At 43.0% G+C, this 23574-nt stretch overlaps 1 protein-coding gene across 2 annotated transcripts in view; it reads right to left on the reverse strand.

Moving 5' to 3' along the window:
- Window positions 1-23574, reverse strand: part of LOC148037447 (putative methyltransferase At2g41040, chloroplastic) — a 189016-nt gene that overhangs the window by 153085 nt on the left and 12357 nt on the right. The gene's annotated exons all lie outside the window — the stretch shown is intronic.

Below are 23574 nucleotides of genomic sequence, written 5' to 3' on the forward strand. Positions count from 1 at the left end.
GCTTCACTCTCTATTGTCTACTGTTTTCTGTACTGAGCTTCGATCCTGACCTCCACTCTCACATTTGACATAAGCACATACGAAAGAAGACAATAAGTCTCAGGGGCAAAAACCTCTCGTTACCGAGAATAAAAAGAGCCCCAGTGTCCTACTGATCACCGACACTCCTCTCTGAGCGTAGGCGTGAGTGAAACCTAGCAAGTTTGTGCTTTGTCGTACAGTGTTATTTGTGTTTCTATGTTAGGGTATTTTGTTCACATGGTATTAGAGCTGAGTTCTGTGAGAGAAACCTAGGCCTTGATCTGAAAGCTCTACACAAGAAGCAGGAACAATAGAAGGGCAGATGACTTCCAACACTACTTCTGTACCACTTCTTGTTGAGCTAAAACATGCATTACTTGCTGATTAACCTCTTAAACAGCCCCAAACACACTTAAAAATGCTCTCTTAGAGTAAAACCCTAAAATGGAGAGCGGTTCGAGAGAGTTCAGTGGAAACCCTAAAACGAGGAGCAGTTCAAAAGAGTTTAGTGGTGGAAACCCTAATTTTTGGGGCGCCCTTCCACATCTATAAATAGACAAGCTGCCCACATTCAGCTTTATTCCATCTGTGCAGATTTCACACTCTCCAATGCAGATTTCAACCATCAAAAGAGTTTAGTGGTGGAAACCCTAATTTTTGGGGCGCCCTTCCACATCTATAAATAGACAAGCTGCCCACATTCAGCTTTATTCCATCTGTGCAGATTTCACACTCTCCAATGCAGATTTCAACCATCAATCTCCTCCCATGTGGTTGTCTAACCCTCGAGACTATTGCCACTCCATCCGTGTTTGATCCTGCTGCTGGTGCCTTCATCCATGCTGACGTCAACTGGTGGTGACATCATCATCTGCTGCGATTTGATCATCCAGTCATCGCCAGTCACATCAAACACTGTTTCAGCCTGCTGTTTACAGCAAACTGTGCACAGTTTCCAGCCTCCGATCGGTGGTACACTGCTGCGTTCACCTGTTCCCAACCTCCAGACCACTGTGTTTTGGTGACCAGCCTGCTGCCATTCACTATTCAGCACTCTTACACTCCGGGTGGTGGTCACAGACTTGGGATCCGTCTTCGGTGGACGTCACACTCCAACATTGCTCTGCCTTTGAGCACACTGTACACTCTTACTTTCATTTACAGCATTCATTCACTTCAAAGTTGTGTTCTCTCTCTCCCTTCTTCTATTTGTGTCTGAGTTTCTGTGTTTGATTTTTGAGTTTTGCGTTTAGGGTTTGAGTTTTGCCCTCTATGTCTGTGTCTGACTCTTTGTGTTTCTATCGTGGTCGTACACTCTGTGTGCCCTCAATGCAAACCCTAGCAGTTTTCTTCACATGGTATCAGAGGCGATGCTCTTGTAAAGAGTAGCCTGCAGATATTGTGGAGAGCTAGTCTTTGTGCGAGGCATGCAATACGACTCGTAACCGAATCACAATGTCCCATGCACCTTCTTCTCCAGTTCCTATTATGCCTTATTAGGCTTCTCTATCATTGGAGGCCCTAAGATGGCATTACGGACTCGCTGAGGAGGACGACACTCCACCTTCACCAAATTTCACTAACATGACAGAGGACGACTTTGAGGAGTACTATTGCAACAAGTACGGTGATGTTTACAGCCCTCCTGCCAGTTTTGCTGCCACATTCGGACCGGTTGGTAAGGCTGGCCACCTCTCTGATCATGGAGGACATACGGCATTCGAAATGTCTGGCGATCCATCTTCATCATCTCAGCCACGTCCAATGTCAGGTTTGTACAATTCTTTTGTGTTGCATGAATCAAAACCCTTGCATGTTTCTTCTTTTGAGGTACAGAGGATCCGGATGGCTTTGTGTATGTGAACTTCAATAGAGGGGGCTCACAAAGCAAATGGAATTCAGGTACATCTACAACATTTGAGCATATCACACACACTTCTCACTTCCAAGTTCGCTACCATCCCATCCTCTTCTATATCACACCTTGATCACCTCATCCTCTTTCCAAAACCTTGGATTACACTCCACATCTGCATCACACACCCTAGGGGCTGAATCTTCCGTCTCTGCTCCTAGCACCTTTTCCTTCTCCACCCCATTCTCTACCTCTTTGCACCATAGTACTTCGTTAGGGGGAATGCCACCCTTTAACACAATGTCTCTCACCTTTCAGCAAATGAGCACACCTATAACTCTTGGGTCGACTATGATGGCCACCCCCCTCACTATCCCCAGCTTCACATCTCCCATGACCACTCATACACAGGGGTTTCCATCCTCAGCTTATGGTGCGTCTTCACACTCTCCTTGGGTTACACCTACGCAGGGATTCCCATCTTCTGCTTCCCATGTTCCCGTCCCACCTCCTTGGGTTCCTCATGTGGCTACCATGCCCATCCCTAGTAAGCCCATCCCTATCTATGGATCCACCTTGCACACTATCCGCATGCATAGTGGGCACTTTGGGGCCCATTCCCAAGTCTGCTCCATTCCCCCATCCTACCCATACTACACTTTTTCACACTATCCATCTCCGAGCACTACCACTCCTATTGCCACGGCCAAGAATGCCTTCACGGATAAGGCACGTTTTAACGGGTCAAATTTCACCACTTCGTCTAATTTCATGCAACAAGTGCTTGAGTCTCAGGGTCTTTGGGACCTCATCATTGGTCTAGAGCCTATGCCGGACCCTCGACTAGCTCACCTTGATTACATCCGTCAATGGAGAGCCCGCATTGCCAAAGCCAATGTTGAGTTGATGCAAGGATTGCTTCCTGAGTTTCACTCTCAGTTGCAGCACTTCCCGCTCACGTCAGAGCATTGGAGTCACCTTCTCGACCGCTATGCGGCTCATGATCATACTCGGTGCATCAATCTCGACTTTGAGCTTCAAGAGTTCTCTATTAAGGAAGGGGATGATCTGAAAGTCAAGCAGGCTAAATATAGGTGATTACTTGCCGAGTCCACCACTACTGGCTCTTCAAAGTCAGATGACGATCAGGTTACATTCTTCTTGAATAAGTTATCCAAAAAGTACTTCAATTTCATTCAACACATCATCTCCCAACCTCGATTGCCAACCTTCTACGAGTTTGAGTGCCAGTTCTTGCGTTACGCAAGGCTACATGATCAAGTCCACAAGAAATCCTCATCACAGCCTTATTCAAAGCAGAGGGGGTTGATTGTCTCTTCTTTGGGAGGGAAAACCACCAGTGGCAAGAACTCGCAAGATATGAAGGCAAGCCAATCAAAGGGTGACTCCTCTTCCTCAAATGGAACCAAAGAATCTAGACCTATCTGGCAGCAACTCCCTAAGAAAAACCGGTTTTGCACACACTACCAGAGACCACGCTATATGGACGAGGAGTGTCGCTCCAAGGCCCAAGTTCTTCCACCTACAAAGCCTTTGCGGACCGCTGCGATTGCACAGTCCAATGGGGCTACGCCTTCGGCTCCTGCTTCATCTGCTCCTTCAGCACCCGCTGTTGCTACTAGACATATGGCTCGAGTACAACCTCAGCAGCCCATCTCTTTCACTACCCCTAAGGGACTGGCTGATTGGTCTACAAGTTTCGATCCCATTGCACTTCATGCATCTATCTCACCTTCCCCCCCACCTCGTCAGGCATTCCCTTGGCAGAGCCCTGCTATCGGACATACGCGATGGTAGCCACCTTCTTAGACTAGTATGTCTCTAGGTCCTTTTGGATATCCTAGATCAGTCTAGCATTCATTTTTTGCACTCTTAGAGTCGGGCCCATAGGATTCATTGTCCTTAGCTTTTCCATTCTTTTAACTTCCGCTGCATTTACTCACACACATACACATTCATTGCATTTATTTTGCGTACCATTTTCTTTCTGTTATGTTTTGCTTTGGAACATCTCACCACTAACCTTTGTGTTTGCAGATTCTCATCTCTTTTGTAGGGTTTTGTCTTTCAATGTAGGACTAACTTGCAGATTCCTTTGGTCCTACCTGGGCTAGAGACATGGGGATGTGCACCGTTTCTTTCATGGTTTTATCATCCTCGGAGTGCTTGCTCTTCTTCCAGCATGGCGGTTTCCCCTCCAAAGGTGAATCATGCAGCATCTCTCTCGACGATATCATGGCGATGACTTCTACCTTGCTCTTCTAGCGGGATGCTTCATTCACTTCATCCACTTCCTCTTCTTTCATTCCTTATGGTTCTCGGCACCATCCAAAGACCAACATCAGGCTCCTCTTCCTTCTTCGGCATCTACCTCCAGGTTGAGAGGAGGTTCCTACCCTTCTTGGTATTCTACAGGTTTCAACACTTTGTCTTCAACATAGGCTTTTCCCCCCTATTGTATCTTACTCTTTGCATTGCATGATTTCATCATCTTTATACTAGGGTGCTTGGGCAAGTGAATAATTTTCCCATGAGGGACACTGTCCAAGTGGCACCTGCTACATGAGCATTCTTTAGCACGTAGCATACTTTGCATCTCATTATACAGAGTACCCCTTGAGCGGATCCTAAGTTGTTTCCACCGGCAACTGTTGTTATTCCACCACCATCCTGCTTCATCACATGGATACCTCATCACCTATTTTTCCTCATCATCAACACCCTGAGTGGATGAGTTAGCTTATACTGTTTTGTGATATGTTGGGTGTACCCTCCCTACTCCCATCTTTTGGGTCACTATTACTCAATCGGCCGCATTCCATAAAATTTACCTCACTTATTTTCAACAAAAAAAAAGTTCCATGTGGTTCCATCCGCCTTTGTAGGGCTTGGTAGGCCACTGGGCAGCCGACGTGCACCCTTTGTCCGATGCCCTATCCTCTCTAGGGTAACTACTTAGATTCCCTTGGTAAGTTCCATCGCCTCTGTAGTCTTGGTAGATCACGGGGCAACCGACGTGCACCCTTTTTCCGATGCCCTAGCTGCTTTGGGATGGGATGCCTTGGGGTCAATAAGCATCATAGTGGTTGGCCTAACCTTTCGGCTATGTTTTGGGCTTAAGAGGGGGTGTTGAGCTAAAACATGCATTACTTGTTGATTAGCCTCTTAAACAGCCCCAAAACACACTTAAAAATGCTCTTTCAAAGTAAAATCCTAAAACGGGGAGCAGTTCGAGAGAGTTCAGTGGAAACCCTAAAACGAGAAGCGGTTCGAGAGAGTTTAGTGGAAACCCTAATTTTTGGGGCGCCCTTCCATATCTATAAAGAGACAGACTGCCCCCATTTAGTCCTATTCCATCTGAGGAGATTTCACACTCTCCAATGCAGATTTCAACCATCAATCTCCTCCCACGTGGCTGTCCAGCCCTCGAGACTGCTACCACTCCATCCATGTTTGCTTCTACTACTGGTGCCTTCATCCATGCTGACATTAGCTGCTGGCATGTCATCATCTGCTGCGATCTAATCATCTAGTCATCGCTAGCCACATCAAACACTATTTCAGCCTGCTGTTTACAGCAAACTGTGCACAATTTCCAGCCTCCGATCAGTGGTACACTACTGCCTCCGATCAGTGGTACACTGCTGCTGGCATGTCATCATCTGCTGCGATCTGATCATCTAGTCATCGCTAGCCACATCAGACACTATTTCAGCCTGCTGTTTACAGCAAACTGTGCACAATTTCCAGCCTCCGATCAGTGGTACACTGGCTGTCCAACCCTCGAGACTGCTACCACTCCATCCATGTTTGCTTCTACTACTGGTGCCTTCATCCATGCTGACATTAGCTGCTGGCATGTCATCATCTGCTGCGATCTGATCATCTAGTCATCGCTAGCCACATCAAACACTATTTCAGCCTGCTGTTTACAGCAAACTGTGCACAATTTCCAGCCTCCGATCAGTGGTACACTGCTGCGTTTACCTATTTCCAGCCTCCAAACTATTACGTTTTGGTGACTAGCCTGCTGCCATTCACTATTCAGCACTCCTACACTCCGACTAGTGGTCACAGACTTGGGATCCATCTCCGATGGACGTCACACTCTAACATTGCTCTGCCCTTGAGCACACTATACACTCTTACATTCATTTACAGCATTCATTCACTTCAAAGTAGTGTTCTCTCCCTCCCTTCTTCTGTTTGTGTTTGAGTTACTGTGTTTGAGTTTTGAGTTTTGCGTTTAGGGTTTGAATTTTTGAGTTTAGTTTTGCATTTAGGGTTTGAGTTTTGAGTTTTGCGTTTAGGGTTTGAGTTTTGCGCTCTGTGTCTGTGTCTGTCTCTGTGTTTTTGTCGTGGTTGTACACTCTGTGTGTCCTCAGTGGAAACCCTAGCAGTTTTCTTCACGCTTCTCACATCTGAGCTAAATCCATCAAGGAACGAGTCAGAGTGGGCCTCATACCTTGCTTCACAAGCTCCCAACATGGCCAGACAGACATTGAACTTATTCTCTCCGGTGCCAAGTATGTCTATCATTTCAGATTCTATTAATGCTAATTCCCCTTTTCCTATTGGTATGGATGATTTTCATGATGAAGGATGTATACAGAACAATTTTTGGTTTATGAGTAATGAGGAAGACAGATATTTATTTATGAACTCAAGACTAGGTAAGCAGTTGAAACAAGAAACGAAGTGCCCCTTCCCCTTCTTTTTCTTTAAACAATTTTGTTTTCAAATATCAAAATGAAGTCAATGTATCTTCATCATTATCGTTTCAATTTAATGCATTTAATGGATAAAAGAAACCCGCATTATTTCCCATATCTACACCTATCACAAATCCATTTAATCTCCCTCCCAGCCCACCCTCTTATTCCGCAGCCACATCCTTTCAACCTCCATTAAGTGCACCACATGTTGCATCTCATGTAGAATCACATGTGTTTTCATTCACCACACCGGGGGGTTCTTCAAACTTAGGCACAGCCATTAGAACCTCATCTCTTCCTCAGCCAAGTGGTGTTTAACCTTTTCCTCATACACTTTAGAAATCATTGCGACTTGGGTATCCCCCCCAATCTCTCCCGAGTGTGAATCAGTTGGTGCCACAGTTTGCCTCCATGACATTACCTAATGGACCCTCTAGTCATTATGTTGTGTCCCAATAGACATTTGGACGTAGCTTACATGTCCCAGTGCATCCATCTCCACCGACATCTTATGGAAACATTCATGCTCCAATGCCTCTACATCAATCGGCACTCGTTGGACATTTAGAGCCTATTTCTACCTACCCACCTCTTCCCCCTCCTTCCCCTTATTAGACACATCTACCACCATCACCACCACCATCTTATCCTCCACATCCATCTTACCCCACATTCCCGACACCTCATGGTTCTACCTCATCTTCTGGCAAGCATACATTCAATGACAAGACTCATTTTAACGGGTCAAACTTTACAACCTCATCAAACTTGATGAGATATGTCCTTGACTCACAAAACCTATGAGATCTTGTGCAGAGCTTGGAACCCCAACCCGATTCCGCACTTATTCCATACGAGTTCGTCCACTCATGGAAGGCTAGGAATGCCTCCGCTATTGTCGAGCTCATGCAGGGCTTATTGCCTGAGTTTCATTCTCAGCTTCAACATTTTGACTTAGCGTCAAAGGATGGGCATACTTGACTAACCGCTATGCGGCTCGGGATAGGATCCGTTGAATAAATATTGACCATGAGCTTCAGAACTTCAAAATCTCTGACCAGGATGACCTAAAAGTCAAGTTGGCTGAGTATCGGCATCTCCTTGCTGAATTCTCCACTACAAGGACTCCTAAGTCCTCTGACGATCAAGTCACATTGTTTCTTAACAAGCTCCCGCATAAACACTTCACTTTTGTGTAGCAAGTGATTTCTCTACCCAATTTACCCAAATTCTATGAATTTGAGTATTAGCTATTGCATTTGCACGGCTGTTCTATCAATTTCATATGCATTATCTCTCAAAGGGGCTCTTGTTACTCATTCTCATAAGGGGCAGCAAGGGAATTACAAGGAAACTCCCAGTCTCAACTCAAACCCGGGTGGTAGAATGTACCTAAGAAGAATAGATATTGTCAACATTGTCAAAAGGCTAGCCATTTTGACAACAGGTGTCAATCAAAGGCATGAGGCACAACACCAAAACCCAATTCACAGACCCCGCTCCTTAGTTGGGCAACCCTCATCAGGAAAGGCATGGTGATGGCAAGGGGCAATGCAAAGGTCACACCCACACTGCCACCAGTCAACCATCTCAGTCAACAACATTCTCAACTCTATAGGGCTTGTCCGACTAGTGTGCAGAGGCCCACATCGTCTCCGTAGCTAGAGACATCCAATGCGACTCTCATCTACATTTGTGAGTTGCTCCCAACGAGATTACTGCAAAGGCCCACTCGTCAAAGCCGAGCACATTAGCACCTGTTTGGATTGTGGACAGTGGAGCTATACATCACCTATAGAGGACATCATCTGTATTCAATCCTCCACAACAACCGAGTGGGTCCAGATAGAAAACAACTCCTCGGTCAAGATCCAAGCTCAAGGTTGCATCAGTTTTCGCACTGACAAGCGTCTAGATGTGGCTTCGATGGACAATGTATACCATGTCCCTCGGCTTGGGGTGAAGTTGTTATCTGTTCACCAGCTTTGCCGGTTGGTGTGAGCAGTTTTCTTTATGGCAATCACAGTCAAGGTCCTTGACTCTCAGACTAGTTTAGAGATTGCTCGCGGTGAGGCACAGCCTAATGGCGTATACCACATGACCCATTTTCTTTCCAAGCCGACAACCGAGGGCTCCGTGTTCCATAGCTTCCAAGCATTACTACATCTTGGGAGCCTACGAACAATGAGCATCTTTGGCATTTCTGCCTAGGGTATCTTGGCTATGACTCTCTTTATGAGTTGTCTCATTGTGAGCTGGTTGAGGGCCTTCCTCGCCTAAAGCTAGCTTGAGATGTCTGTCAAGCATGTCAGCTCGGGAAGCAACACTGTATCCCATTCCCTCAACAATCTACACATAGAGCTGAGGCACCTCTTAGATTGATTCATGTTGATCTTTGTGGGCCCACATCCAGTGCCGCCTTGAACGGCACACTATACTTCTTTCTGATAGTGGATGATCATTCGAGAGATACATGTGGGTGTACTTCCTCGAGCATAAGTCCGATGCTTTCACATATTTCTCTGCTTGGGTGCTGCTGGTTCATAACTAGATGGATCGTCGTATTGGTTGCATGAGGAGTGATAGCAATGGTTAGTTCATCTCCCACAAGTTTTCCAAGTTTCTATAGTAGCAGGGCATCTCTTGCCAGCTCACCTCTATCAACTCTCCCTCTCAAAATGAAGCCATAGAGCGTAGGAACCAATAGTCATGGAAATGGCATGCTCTATGTTGTTTGCAATAGAGCTCCCTAAGCACCTTTGGGTTGAGGCTGCTAACACTGCGGTATACATCCTCAACTAGTGCCCTCAACTAGTGCCCAACTATGGCTCTTCCTCAGAAGATCCTGTACGAGGCATTCTTTGGCTCTCAGCCTATCATATTCCACTTTAGAGATGCGCATACCTATAGGTCTATTGTAGGAAAACTTCTTTGGTTAATTCATACAAGGCTAGACTTAGCTTACTCAATCAGCATTCTCAATCAGGAAGACCTAAGATGTCACCTCGGATTGCATATCTGCATGTGTTGCATTATTTACAATGTACTTATTCTTTTGGCCTCAGTTATGATTCTAGTTTATGTTTGCAGGGATACACTGATTCCGATTGGGTAGGAGATCTTGACATCCGGCATTCCCATGGCGGCTACCTCTTCACTCTTGTTTCCTAGTCCAACCGTAAGCAAGAGACAGTGGCAACTTCCACAACCAAGACTGAGTATAGGGCTCTCTTCAATGGCACCACCAAGGCCATCTACCTCAGGAGCCTACTGGCGGCACTTCACTTTCCTTGTGACTATCCCACCGTTGTCTACTATGACAACTAGAATGCCATAGCCCTTGCAGGCAATCCAACCATCACACCATGGACGCAACATGTGGAAGTCCACTTTCACTTTTTCAAAGAGCAAGTTGAGCTAGGCACTATCCGCCTAGAGTTTATGCCTTCATCAAACAATTTTGCAAACATTTTGACCAAAGCGGTCAACCAGCCGGTTCTTCAATACCTTCTACCCAAGACCAGCTTGAATACACCCTCCCTTACCTCTTCAAATTGACAAGGAGAGGGTGCTTCCCTCTTGCTTTCCCTTCCAGTTTGAGAGGGAGCGGCTACTTCTCTTGATAGTGATAGTGATGATGCCTACAGTTTTTAGGCATTCATTTATTCGTTTATTCATTTATATTGTACTTATGGGCATTTGTAACTTCATCCACACTATCAAAATGACATGATTGTAAAAGAGCACTTGGACAAGTAAACAATTCCCCTGCGAGGGCACTGTCCAAGTGGCACCATTGCATTGCATTTTGCGTAAGCATAACATCTTGCATCTCCCTTTGCATTATCCCATGCATTGGCATTCAATTCATATAAACATGCATCCGTGCACATTTATCCCTTTTCGGTCTTTTGAAGTGGTCGACTCTAGATCCACCATATTTATGGCATTGCACATAGCAATTCTTCCTAGCTTGCTTCCTTGCTTTGCTTGTCTTGCTTGCTTCGCATCTTTGCTATATTTGTGTCACCCACACCTTAGCCATTTTCCTTCTTCACCGATATTCAATAATGGTAGGAATAGTATGCTTGTTTTGTGAAGGTCTTAGATTTGACGATCCCTTATCACTCTCCCGTTTAAGGCACAGATAATCAAAAGAACGAAAACTAATTTAAAACCCTCCCTCAATGTTAAATCTATCAAACCTACAAAGCCCTCTAAAAAAAAAAGTCCATAGCTGATATCATCTGCCTTTGCAAGACTTGGTAGGCCATTGGGCAGCCGCCATGCACCCTTCATTCGAGGCCTTGGCCTCTCTAGGGGGTGATCACTTGGGCTCCCTTGGTAAGATAACCATCGCCTCTGTAGTCTTAGTAGGCCACTAGGCAACCAACGCGCACCTTTGTCGAATGCTCTAGCTGCTTTGGGGTGCAACGCCTTGGGGTAAAAGATTTTTTTTTTTAAGAGATTGACTGGCCTATTTCTCCTGGCGCCGTTGTTGGGCTTGAGAGGGGGTGTTGAGCTAAAAATGCATTAGCTTTAATTAAACAGTCCCAAAACATGCTTAATTAAGAAAGAAACCTTGTTTATTTAAAAAGAAATGCGTTCCTAGAGAATGTCTGTATCCCATAAGCACAAACCCACTTGGGAGGGCCCAAACTTTCTATAAATAGATATGCTACCCTCCATTCAGCCCTAATCTCATTCTTGCAAGTTCAAGTGTTTCTAGCTTGCTGCCACACCCCCTTCGCAGAGGACATCATGGCCCAAGCTGTCCATTGTAGTCTTCACTCATCTAGCGCCTGTTTTCAACCCTCCATCAGTTTGTTATTGTTTCCAGCTAAGCGACTGCTACTATCTGTTATCCAGCTGTTGTACAACCTGCCACATCAGCATACTACTGCATTTGCAAGCCCCAGCTACCGCCTTGCAAATTTTCTCTCCTCCAGCTCTATCACCATCATCTCCTCAACCTGTCACTACTATTTTCTCTCTCCTGGAGCTTGCATTTGCTGTTTTCTCTCTCCCCACCTGCATTTTTAGTCTTTCTCTCTCCTCACCTGCGTTTTTAGTCTTTCTCTCTCCCACACTACTGTCTACATCAGATCTAGTCTTCCTTGGCTGCACTTGCTGGTGTTCAACATTCAGAGGGCGCCTTGGTGCAATTCCGGATCCATTTAAAGTACGACACTCTCCAGCTCATTACCCCTATCCCGATCCTTGAGATACAAGAGTCCGAGAAATAGTATTCATTCATTGCATAGTGTGTTTATTCAATTAGCATTGTATATTCAATAGTCATATCATTTCATTCATTCTCTGTGTTCGTTGTCTCTGAGTTACCCTAACACTAACTATGTTATTCTATCAATCTCTGCTTTATCGTACGGTGTTATTTGTGTTTCTATGTTAGGGTATTTTCTTTACAATGGTCCCATGAGGACACGTGCACTTGGGGGTCATCTTTATTTTGTCACCTTTATTGATGACTACTCTCAATATACATGAGTGTATGGATTGAAAGAAAAATCCGATGTGTTTATAAATTTCAAAGATCTTGTTGCAAAGCTTGAAGTTGAAACTGGTTTGAAAGTGCAAACACTTCACACAGATAGAGAGAGGGAATACATGTCTCATGCTTTTGCGACATATTTGCTTAATCACAGCATTACGCATCAAGCCACTATCACAATGACACCTCAACAAAATGGTATTGCTAAAAGGAAAAATCAAACACTTATGGAGATGACTCGATGTATGCTGAAAAACAAGGGGCTACCTCATAAGTTTTGGCTAGAAGGCCTTCAATGTGCGAATCATGTATTAAATCGTGCACCCACTAAGACACTAAAGACAACCACACTGTTTGAAGCTTGGCATCCCAAGAAACCCAGAGTTGACTACTTTCCAATGTTTAGATGCATAGCCTATGCACATGTTCCAAAGAGCTTCATGGAAAGCTCAATGACAAGGCTTAAAATGCATATGTATTTTCAAAGAGCAAAGGCTATCGCTTGTATGGCCCACGTACAAAGAAAGTTTTTGTCAATAGGAATATCATATTTGCTGAAAATACTGCATTTTCACATTATGAGTTTCAAATGCCATCTATCCATGACATTGGCGACATCTTTGAGGATTTTCTGCCACTTTCTTTAGAGTCCATGCCTGCAGTAAATGGCCGAATAGACATAATACAACAAGCTATTTGTGCACCACATGTTCTTGAAGAGCAAGGTTATAATGACAGTTTGCGTCATGCAGCGAAAGATGCAGTACAACGTGAAAGAGCTGCACTCTCTAGGATAGTAGGATAGATGCTCCCTTACCTCAACATTGTAGAGCGGATGCTAGGAATGCAGCACATGATGCAAGGGGGGCCATTGGACTGATTTTATGGAAGTAGATAATTGTGATGAGCATGTGTTTATGAGATCACTGCTAGATGACGATGAGCCTACTTCCTTGGACGAAGCTCAACAAGATGTACATTGGACATAGGCCATCCAGGATGAATTAGAATCTATTGCTACTAACTCTACATGGAATCTTATGGATTTACCGCCTAGAAAAAGGCCATTGGCATGAAATTGAATTTTTAACTTGAAACGCTAGGCTGATGGCACTATTAACAAGTACAAAGCACGTTTGGTAGCAAAAGGCTATGCGCAGAAAAAGAGCATAGATTATGAGGAAAACTTTGCTCCAACATCCCGTATAAGCACGGTGAGATGTATGATTGCCATGGTTGCAAATTATAGCTAGAAAGTACATCAATTGGACATTAAGATAGCATTTTTGAATGGGGATTTACATGAGGATGTTTATGTGTCACAATCTCCCAAGTTTGTGATTAAGGAAAAAGAGCACATGGTTTGCAAGTTGCACAAGGCTCTTCATGGTCTCAAACAAGCTCCTCATACATGGTACTCTAAATTTAATGCTTATTTGGCTAGCAAAGGGCTCAAAAATAGTCCAACTGCTCCCACTTTACACATCAATAGCAAAAAGGGGGTGGCGGAGGAAACTTGTTGATTATCATTCTTGATGTGGATGACATATTGCTCACTGAACCTAAAGAGAATAAAATTACAAATTTCAAAGCTAAATTGAAACATGCATTTACTATGTCACATATGGCCTGCCTTCACTACTATTTGGGGATTTAGTTCACCCAAAATTGGCATCGCATCATCATGTCATAGTCACAGTTAGTGGACAAGCTTGTTATATAGGTTTAATATGCAAGATTGCAAACCGATGTGCACTCTTATGGAGCCTATCTATGCATGATGGTGAAGAGATGTCTGATGTTGCAATTTACAACCATGCTATTGGCTTTCTCATTCATCTTTGCAACACACGCCTTGGCATTCAGTATGCAGTATCTCAAGTGAGCAGGTATTTGCATTGCCCACAGACCACACATTGGCAAGTTGTTAAGTGGATCTTCAAATATTTGCAAGGTACTCAGTCACATGCACTATTATTTTCCAAGGAGAGAGACTTGCGCTTCTAGGCTTATAGTGATTCAAATTGGGTTGGTGATACAGAACTAGGCAGTCTACTAGTGGATATTGTTTCTTTATGGACCGCTCATGCATTTCATGGCTAAGCAAGAAATAGCCTATAGTGGCTACCTCGTCTTGTAAGATTAAGAACAAGGTACCTTTCACAACAACAGTGGAATGTGTATGGCTGCGTAGATTGTTGGTTAATCTACATTTACCATTGGAGGATCCTACACCCATTCTTTCTGACAGTCTGCGTGCTATCATAGTAGCACGAAATCCTATGTTTCATGCAAGGTGCATCACCATTATGTCAAACAAATATGCTATGCAGGAGAGATTAGCTTGATGTATGTACCCACACAAGAAAATGTTGCTAATATTTTCACCAAGGCATTACCACATGAGAAGTTTGAGACTTTTCAAAAGTCCTTAAACTTATTGCCCTTTGGTGACTAATCATACTTGTACTTCATCACTTTGGCATTGCAAGGGGATATTAGGGGCCATGCTCATGTAATTTGTGTGGTGTGGACACCAAAGTGTCGATTTTGTGTGTGTGTGCCTAGTGTCTTGACATTAAGGTAGTGACATTAGGGACTAGAGTAAGTTAGTCTAACTCTAGTTAGTTGGTGGAAGGCTAGTTAGATCAACCCTTGACCTAACTTAAGTTGTACCTTCACTCTATCTTTTCAATTTGGCAAGTACACTCTACTCTCTTGCTTCAGCCCGCTCATTGTTACTATCTTGTTTCTCTCTCCTCCATAGCTAGTGTATTTCTCACAAGGGAGTCATATCTTACAATGCCGAAGTAGGGAACCTGTTGCGGAGATTTACCGCGGTAGCCATTACCTCACCTCCTAGAAAAAGGGAAGACCCCTACACTCCAATATTGATTGGGCCATTTCAAGCATGGTTCCATTGGCGCATTCCACCAAAGCATTCTCTAATGGTGTGCTCAGATGGGAGTACTCCACCCAAATACCATGATCCTTGCAAAACTGAGAAAATAGGTTAGAAAAAACTTACCTCTATGGTCTACTCGTACACTACGAACCTTGAAAGAGATTTGCATCTCTGCAAACACCTTCCACTCACAAGTGGGAGTATGCCTCGCTCTTGTACTCCAAGAAGTAGGGCCACACATAATGACTAAAGTCCTAAACAATCAGCATGAGACACTTGGCCTTCCCAAGGGAGGCTGTGTCCATAGGTCCACAAAAGTCAGTCTGAACCAACTCAAGCGGTATCGAGGCCCTCCAAGTAGCAACCTATGGATAAGGCTGCCTATGATGCTTGCCCCCCAAGCACTTAGGGCAAAGAGTGTGAACGAGAAGGAAATTTGAAAGTCCCTCCACCATCTTCTTCCAAAAAGCCCATCGAAAAGCATCAAGGTTTAAATGCCCATAACAAGCATACCGAAGCAGTCCAAGCTTGTGGGAAGACTATGTAGCAAGGGCTGTAAGTGTGTAAAGTCCACCCTCTTGTGTACCTATCCAAAGAGCAGCTCCTGTAGATGCATCCTCCACAGTGACTGCATCTTGGGTAAAGATGATGTGGGTACCTAGCTGTGTAAGACCATAAACAAACAAGAGGTTAAAGCCCAAATTTGGCACATATAGGACTTTGGCCGAAGAAGTATGATGATCGGCGAGTAATAGAGGAAAAGTCCCCACTCTTCGCATAGGGACGGAAGAGTTGTCACCAATGGTGATGGATCCCCCGCACAATCTCATGTCTTGAGGCCAATCTTGGCAGTAATTTATGTGGGAAGAGGGCCCACTATCCACGAGCCGAGAATTCTCCTCAGAAGAAGAAACAAATGTTATATCCTCCAACTCGAACAGCTGTATGAAGACAGACTCAGTGATATAGCACGTATAGCCTTCGAATCCTTGGATCCCTCCTCGGGCTTCAAATGGAGGTACTTCTGCCAGCAATTTTCCTCCAAATAAGTGCCCTTCCTCAGAAGAAGAAACAAATGTTATATCCTCCAACTCGAACAACTGTATGAAGACAGACTCAGTGATATAGCACGTATAGCCTTCGAATCCTTGGATCCCTCCTCGGGCTTTAAATGAAGGTACTTCTGCCAGCAATTTTCCTCCAAATAAGTGCCCTTGCCACAATAGGTGCACTTGGGATTCTTCTTGGGATCCTTTGAATCATCCTTCTATTTCTTAGCCTAAGGCTTCCCCTTCTTCTTCCCTCCCTCCAAACCTCCTATAAAAGTCTTCATGGAGCCAAATCCACTAGTACGTGTATCTCTAAGCCACTCGTCATGCTCCAAGTCTAGCGGGGCAAGATCCTCCTAAAGAACTGTATGTTGAGTCCTCAAAGTCAAAAGACTAGTGTAGAATACATGAACTTTGGAGATGGCAATTGAGTCAAAAGAATCATGGCCACATCCTCGAAAGATAAAGTCCATCCAAGAGATGCAAGCTCATCTCTCATATCCTCCAATTTGTTGATGTGGTCCTTCATGGAAGGAGAATCATCGAGATTATGCATCTGAAGCTTCTTCTCAAGGGATATGTGGCAGACAAAAGTCTTCTACTAATATAAAGACGTGAGCTTCTTCCATACTTCTGTTGCAACCTTCAATCTGCAAACATGCATTAGGACAAAATCCTGTAAGCTCATAAAAACAACGGATCTAGCTCAAGAATTGAGCCAATCTCATAAGGCAACACGATCCATTGTTGATCCCACTGTCGGATCCTCCACAAGATGGGATATTGGATGGGAAACAAACTCCCAAGGGTCAAAGGTGTGGAGAATACACTCCACCTTATGTGACCGCAATGAATAGTTTGAACCATCCAAGCGGTCCTCCTTGGGCAAAGAAGGAAATATGGGCATCTACACTAAGGGTGCCATAGGAGGCATCTTAAGACCATAGTGATGGTGTTGAGCTAAAAATGCATTAGCCTGACTCAAACAGCCCCAAAACACGCTCAACTAATGAAGAAACCTTCTTATTTTAAAAAGAAATGTGATCCTAGAGAGTTATTGTGTCCCACATGTAAAACCCTAATTTGGGTGCCCCAAACTTTCTATAAATACGCATGCAACCTACCACTCTCCCTCAATCTCGTTTTTGCATGTTGTTTCAAGAGCCTTATCTTTGCTACCCACACCCTATTCACAAAGGACATCATGGTCAGAGCTTCCCCCATCCATCTACCACCATCTGGCACCTGATTCCAGCCTTCGCCACCTATCTACAACTATCACATGGTACCCTGGAGCTGTCGCCTACTGTCAGATTACTAGGTTTACTATTGACATCATCTTTTGGAGTCTGTATTTACAGTCTAGGGCCGCCACCTTGACATTCTCTCTTCTCCCCATGCTGTGTTTACTGTTTGTGGCTGTTGCCCTGACTTTCTCTCTCCATCCAACATTTGTCACCTGGTTTCTCTCTCCTCAGGTACCTGCATTTTTAGACTTCCTCACTCCTACACTGCCGTTTACATCAGATCCAACCTTTCCCGGTTGCGTTTACTTGTGTTCAACACTTAGAGCCTGCTTTGCTACAATTCAGGATCCATTCCAAGTACAGCATACTCTCCAACTCATAGCCTCTATCTCGATCCCAAAGATACGAGAGTTCGAGGTTCAATATTGACTACATAGAATGTTTGCTGCATGAGCTTTGTATATTCATTATTCATTCACATTATTATTCGTTGTGTCCATTGTCTCTGAGTTACCCTAATCCTAACCCTAACAATGTTTTGTGTTTATCAATCAGTGCTTTGTTATACGATTGGTTTTGTGCTTTCTACATTTAGAGCATTTCTTCACATGGTATCAGAGCTAGGTACTCTCTAAGAAACCTTGGAATTTGATCACAAAGCTCATCCACAAAAACAAAAACAACAGAATGATCAGACGACTTCAAACACATTCACAACACCGCTCTAGTATCCATAGCCAAACATGGACAGAAACGATCAAGAGTGGGTCTCCTAGCTTGATTCTACCTAATCTAACATAGGCACAAAACTATTAGACTACCATGGAGTCCACAGTCCATATCAAATTTCTCTCTCTGAGTATGATCTCACCCTTATGCATAGGGCTCAACGGGAGGTTGAAGGTAAGCCTAAGTTTTCTCCTTTAGATTTGGTGCACAGAACTAATGATCTTATAGGATCTTCGAAATCTCCATTACGGGCTGGCTATCCCCAAGTGAAACGTAGCTCAGATTGCACATCACTTCCTTAGTATATCTTTTCTCCAATGCCAGTTACAAATCCTATCATTTCAAATTCTATGCCAACTGATTCTGTATTTTCTGTAGGATTGGGGGATATTGGTCAAGAATGGACTCTTTAAAGCAACCTTTGGTTTCTAAGTAATGAGGAAGACAAGTATTTCTTTATGAACTCAAAATTAGGTAAGAAGCTGAAAGAAGAACTTGTAAGTATTCCATCCCTTCCTTATCCTTCAAATGATTTTATTTCTTATAGTCAATTTGGAGTAAGTGCATCTTTATCTAATGCATTTAATGGACAAAAGAAACCAGCCATATTTTCCACAAACATCCATTACAAATTCATTTCAGCTCCCACCCATCCCTCCCTCATCTTCCATTGCACCTTCCTTTCTGCCTCCATTAGGTGCACCACATTATCCACCACACCACACCAGGGGGTTTTGCACATTATTTAGGCACAGCCTTTAGGGCCTCTACTAAAACCAGTCTTCCTTCCGTGGATGGGTGGTAATTCCCTGATTACAACTTAGTTATAGCAGCAACATTTATTACAAAACTAAGGAATGCAAATTAACTAACAATCTTAGACAATGCCCACCTTGTTGGCCCCAAAACTGGTACCCCTTTCGGTATTTCTTAACATAATTGAAGAAGAAGTTGATGTACATTGGGATTTTCCCAATCCCTTTCAATATTCCAACTCCCCTTGCTGTCCAAAATGACCAGCAAGTCTTCAATCTGATTTGCCCTTTGATTCGGGCAGTCAATTGGCCTTCACCCACTTTGATAGAGATAGAAAATGCCCCAAATTCATTGATTTGCTGATCCCTCCACTTGAATTTGACTAAAAACAACTTCAATCCTATTGAATCCAAGTCTTGGAGCTTCCAATTTCTGGCATGCTTTCCGAGGCTGCTACTAAACCTTGATTTCTACTGCTGCAAATTAGGGTTTACAGCAGAGAAATCTGAAATTTCTCAGCCTCTAGTGATCTCAATGCTGTAATCTTTGAAGCAAGGCTGTAGAAAGGCTGGGAGATGAGAGAGAATGCTGAGGAGAGAGAAAATTCAGACTTTCTTTGTAAAGAATTGAAGAAAATCTTTCATTTACTACTACTTCCTTGTCTCAACAGCCTGTAGACGTTGTCCCTGCTATTGGGAACCCTCTTCCTGTTGTCGCCTGCAATAAATGCTACCACCAACAGCCCAGATGTTGTCACCTACAATTTGGGGGTTCCCAAGAGCTATCGCATATAGCTAGTCTACTCTTTGCTACTAGAAAATGAAGGAAAAACAGTCCCAATCAGCTCCAAAAACTCCCCATGATTCACAATAACAGAATGGTCATGTTTTTCTTCTTCTTCAACCTCCCACTAGCTTTCATGGGCAAGTTTGCCAAATAGCAACCTTTCCAAATGGTTTTTCCAACATTATCCATAATTAAAATATAAATTTTTAGTCTTTAAATGTTGAAAATTAATCTAATAATTATTTTAATGCCCAAAAGAATAATTTGACTAACCAATAATTAAATTGGCTACGTAACTTCCATTCCTCAATGTCTCTATGCCATCTTTGACCATCAAATTGGCGTCAAGTACCATTAAATGCCACTTCTCTAGTATCGCCAACTGACACTTATGGCCAAATGAATAACCTAAGCCAACAACTTACACCAAATACCACCAAATACCTGTGTAGCATAACTTATAGCAACTTTTGCCTTTGACATCCCATGATTTTCTCAGGTCCCACGCTCGTAAATTTACTCTAACCCCAATTACATCTCATATGTGCAGTATTTTACTAAACCATGTGATTAAAAAGTAATCCACATATTAAGTGAAGTTTCAAAAATACATGTCCTCATGACAGCCCTCCCTCTTAAAATCCTTGCAATCATCCTCCATTGCACCACCAATGCATCAAAAGCAAAAGAGTGGACTGAAATTTCCACAAGGTATCATAGTTAACACAACATTGTGCATTGCTACTCAACCATTCCATATGCCCAACACATGCTGAAAATTACCAGACAACATAGCATAACATAAGACTCACAAAGAATCTCAAAAATATTGTCACATGATATCTATTTCTCGTGAGCTCAACTCATCTGGCAAAACCAAACCATAGCATGCATAAACCATGGCTAAAACATCAATGGCATCATAACATATGCTGTTGTCCACAAAACCAGCTAAATACCACTGAATATTAATGATCATACATTGAAACCCAGCATTTGTTAATCAATCCCCAATGATGATTAATCAATGCAAATGTACAGTTTCAGAGCTGCAATGAAAACCATACCTATCTTCATACCAAACATAATGACCAGTACACTGAATAGTGATCTCATGGCCAACATGCTATCAGCTATCTACAGTACCCTGAATGTATGTTGAATACATTTGAGATCCACTATATCTAGAGCTGTCCATCACTGAGAAGTAGAGGTGCTAGCTCCCTCATGAGCATCAAGTAACACTCTAGACCCCTGCTCCGTTGAACCTGATTAAGCCCGAACTAAAGTCGTCTCTAATTGGAAAGCATCAAGGTAAAGCTACAACAACTGAGGATGGTCTACCAAATCATCCTCCTCCGTCAATCCTTTCCAAAACAAACTTATCATCTGTGGGTTACGATTACTAATGATCGATTCTGGCATACCATGATACTTAAACACTTGTTGTATAAAAAGTCGTACCATATGATCAGCCTTGATCTTTTTCCTCACGGGAATGAAGTGGGCTTGCTTATTGAACCTGCATATGATAGTCCATATCTCATCATTCCCTGTAGATGTGTGTGAAAGCTTAAACATAAAATCCATAACAATGCTTTGCCAAGGCCTATCAAGAATAGGCAAGGGCTGCAATAAACCTAGCATCTTTTGCCTATTATACTTGACTTTCTAGCACACTATGCATGTCTTGACAAACTACTCAACATCCTGCCTCAAAGCTGGCCAATAAAAGAAGTGTTCAACTGCCTTAACTGTCGCATCAATATCTCTATGACCCACATAAGGAGGAGTGTGACTCTCAGTTATTACCTTGGCTCTCAACTGCTTTGTGACACATTCATCCATGCATCATCAGAAAGCCCTCTCGAAGTACGAAATGATTGTGCCTCTCTGTCATTGCAAACCTGATCAAAGGCATTTCCAAAGTCTGAATCAGCAGCATACAAATCCTTCATGGCATCCAATTGAGTGTGATAAACCATACTGACAATCGATAACTGAGGCTTATGTGACAATGCATCAGCCACTACATTCTTTTTGCCATCTATGTGCACAATTTGAAAGTGAAACATAGACAAAAAGTTTGCCCACCGCATATGCTTCTTAGATAACTTCATCCGAGTCAAAAAGTAACACAAAGTCTCGTAGTCTATCTACATTGTGAAATCAGCTCCTAAATGATAATGTTTCCATGTAAAAAGTGCATGAATTATAGCCAAGAGTTCTTTCTCATAGACCTGCAAATTCCTCTCTACACCATGGAGAACACGACTCTCATAAGCAACCACACAACCGTCTTGCATTAAAACAGCCCCAATGTTGTTTCCACATGCATCACACTCCACAACAAATGACTTCTTGAGATTAAGCAACACAAGCACAGGATCCGAAGTATCTTTTCTTTTAATACATCAAATGCTGAAATTTCCACTATTGTCCATCTGAATGCCATATTCTTCTTCTACAAAGCATGTTACGGAGAAGCAATTTCAGCAAAGTTCCGTACATACTTTCTGTAGTAGGAACATAGACTCATAAAGCTGCAGATCTCATGAACATTTTGAAGATGTGACCATGAACGAATTGCCTCAATCTTAGTAGGATCCATACGAATGCCATCAACCAATACAATGTGGCCCAAAAAGTGAATTTTATGCAAAAAGAATTCACTTTTCTTGTCATTAATCAACAAGCGATGCCTGCGTATCTCATTGAATATTATAGCCAAATGCTTGCGATGCTCAGCCTCATTCTTTGAAAAGACAATCATGTTATCAAAGAAAGTGCCCACAAATTCCCTATGCTGCTGAAAGATGTGATCCATAATTCTATTAAACATGGCAAGAGCATTCATAAGCCCAAATGGCATGACAAGAAACTCATACAAACCAAAAGATGTTCAAAAGGCTAGCTTGGCTACATCCTCAAGCCTAATCCAAATCTGATGATAACCACTTTTAAAATCTATATGGTTGAAGATGGCTACCCCCAACAATCTATCCAAGATATCATCAATCCTAGGGATTGGAAATCTATTCTTTATCATGATTTTGTTCAAAGCACGATAGTCAATGCACATATGCCATAACCTATCATTCTTTTGCACTAAAAGCTCTAGAGAACAAACAGAGATAAACTAGGCTGAATCAGCCCTTTTTCTAACAACTCATTGACCTAACTCACAATCTCCTCCTATTGGACTGCACTAACCCTATAAGGTGGCTTATTAGGTGAGATACTGCCGAGGATCAAATCTAAGCCATGATCCTCGGGCCTTTCAGGCAGTAAGTGTCTTGGAAGTGACTAAGAAAAGAAATCAGCATACATTTGCAAAAATGACATGCAATCTGTATCCAAACTAGTCACATTCCCAACATTTCCATTATCACTCTTATCCTTAGTGAAAAACAAGTAAGCGGAAAGATGATTTTTCATTACTTTGGAAATAGCAAAAGCAGATACAACAAGGACAAATTCCCCTTTCGATTTTACATCCAAAGTATGAACTTTGCCTCTATGGAAGAGGGTCACAATATTATCACGAGCATCAATCACTGCATGCACACAATGACACTAAGGTATACCAAGCAGAACATCACATCCTTCCAATGGAGCAATAAAGAACTCTTTGCTATCCACATAACTCTAAATGTGCAAACGAAGCTTTCCAATGATAGAAGTGACTGGCTCTGCGTGTCCTTGCATGCCATACCAACCTCACCCATGGGCCCATCTCGTCCTCTTTGATACCTAAACGGGCTACCATATCAAGAGAGATGAAATTTGATCATGCCCCTGGATCAAGAAAAATCAATGCATGCTGATCTTTGATTTTGCCCCATGTCCTGCAAAGGTCAATGCTATCATCATTGGGTTGATCTGCCACTACATCAAACACTAAACCAATAGTGGTTTTGCCTTTCTTTCCCTTATTATCATCCTTTTCAACTTCCTGTTTATTAGGATAGTTGTGTG

The sequence above is a fragment of the Lygodium microphyllum genome, chromosome 4, assembly GCF_053477565.2.
Source record: "Lygodium microphyllum isolate KBCC chromosome 4, Lygodium_microphyllum_v1.1.10, whole genome shotgun sequence".
NCBI lineage: Eukaryota > Viridiplantae > Streptophyta > Polypodiopsida > Schizaeales > Lygodiaceae > Lygodium > Lygodium microphyllum.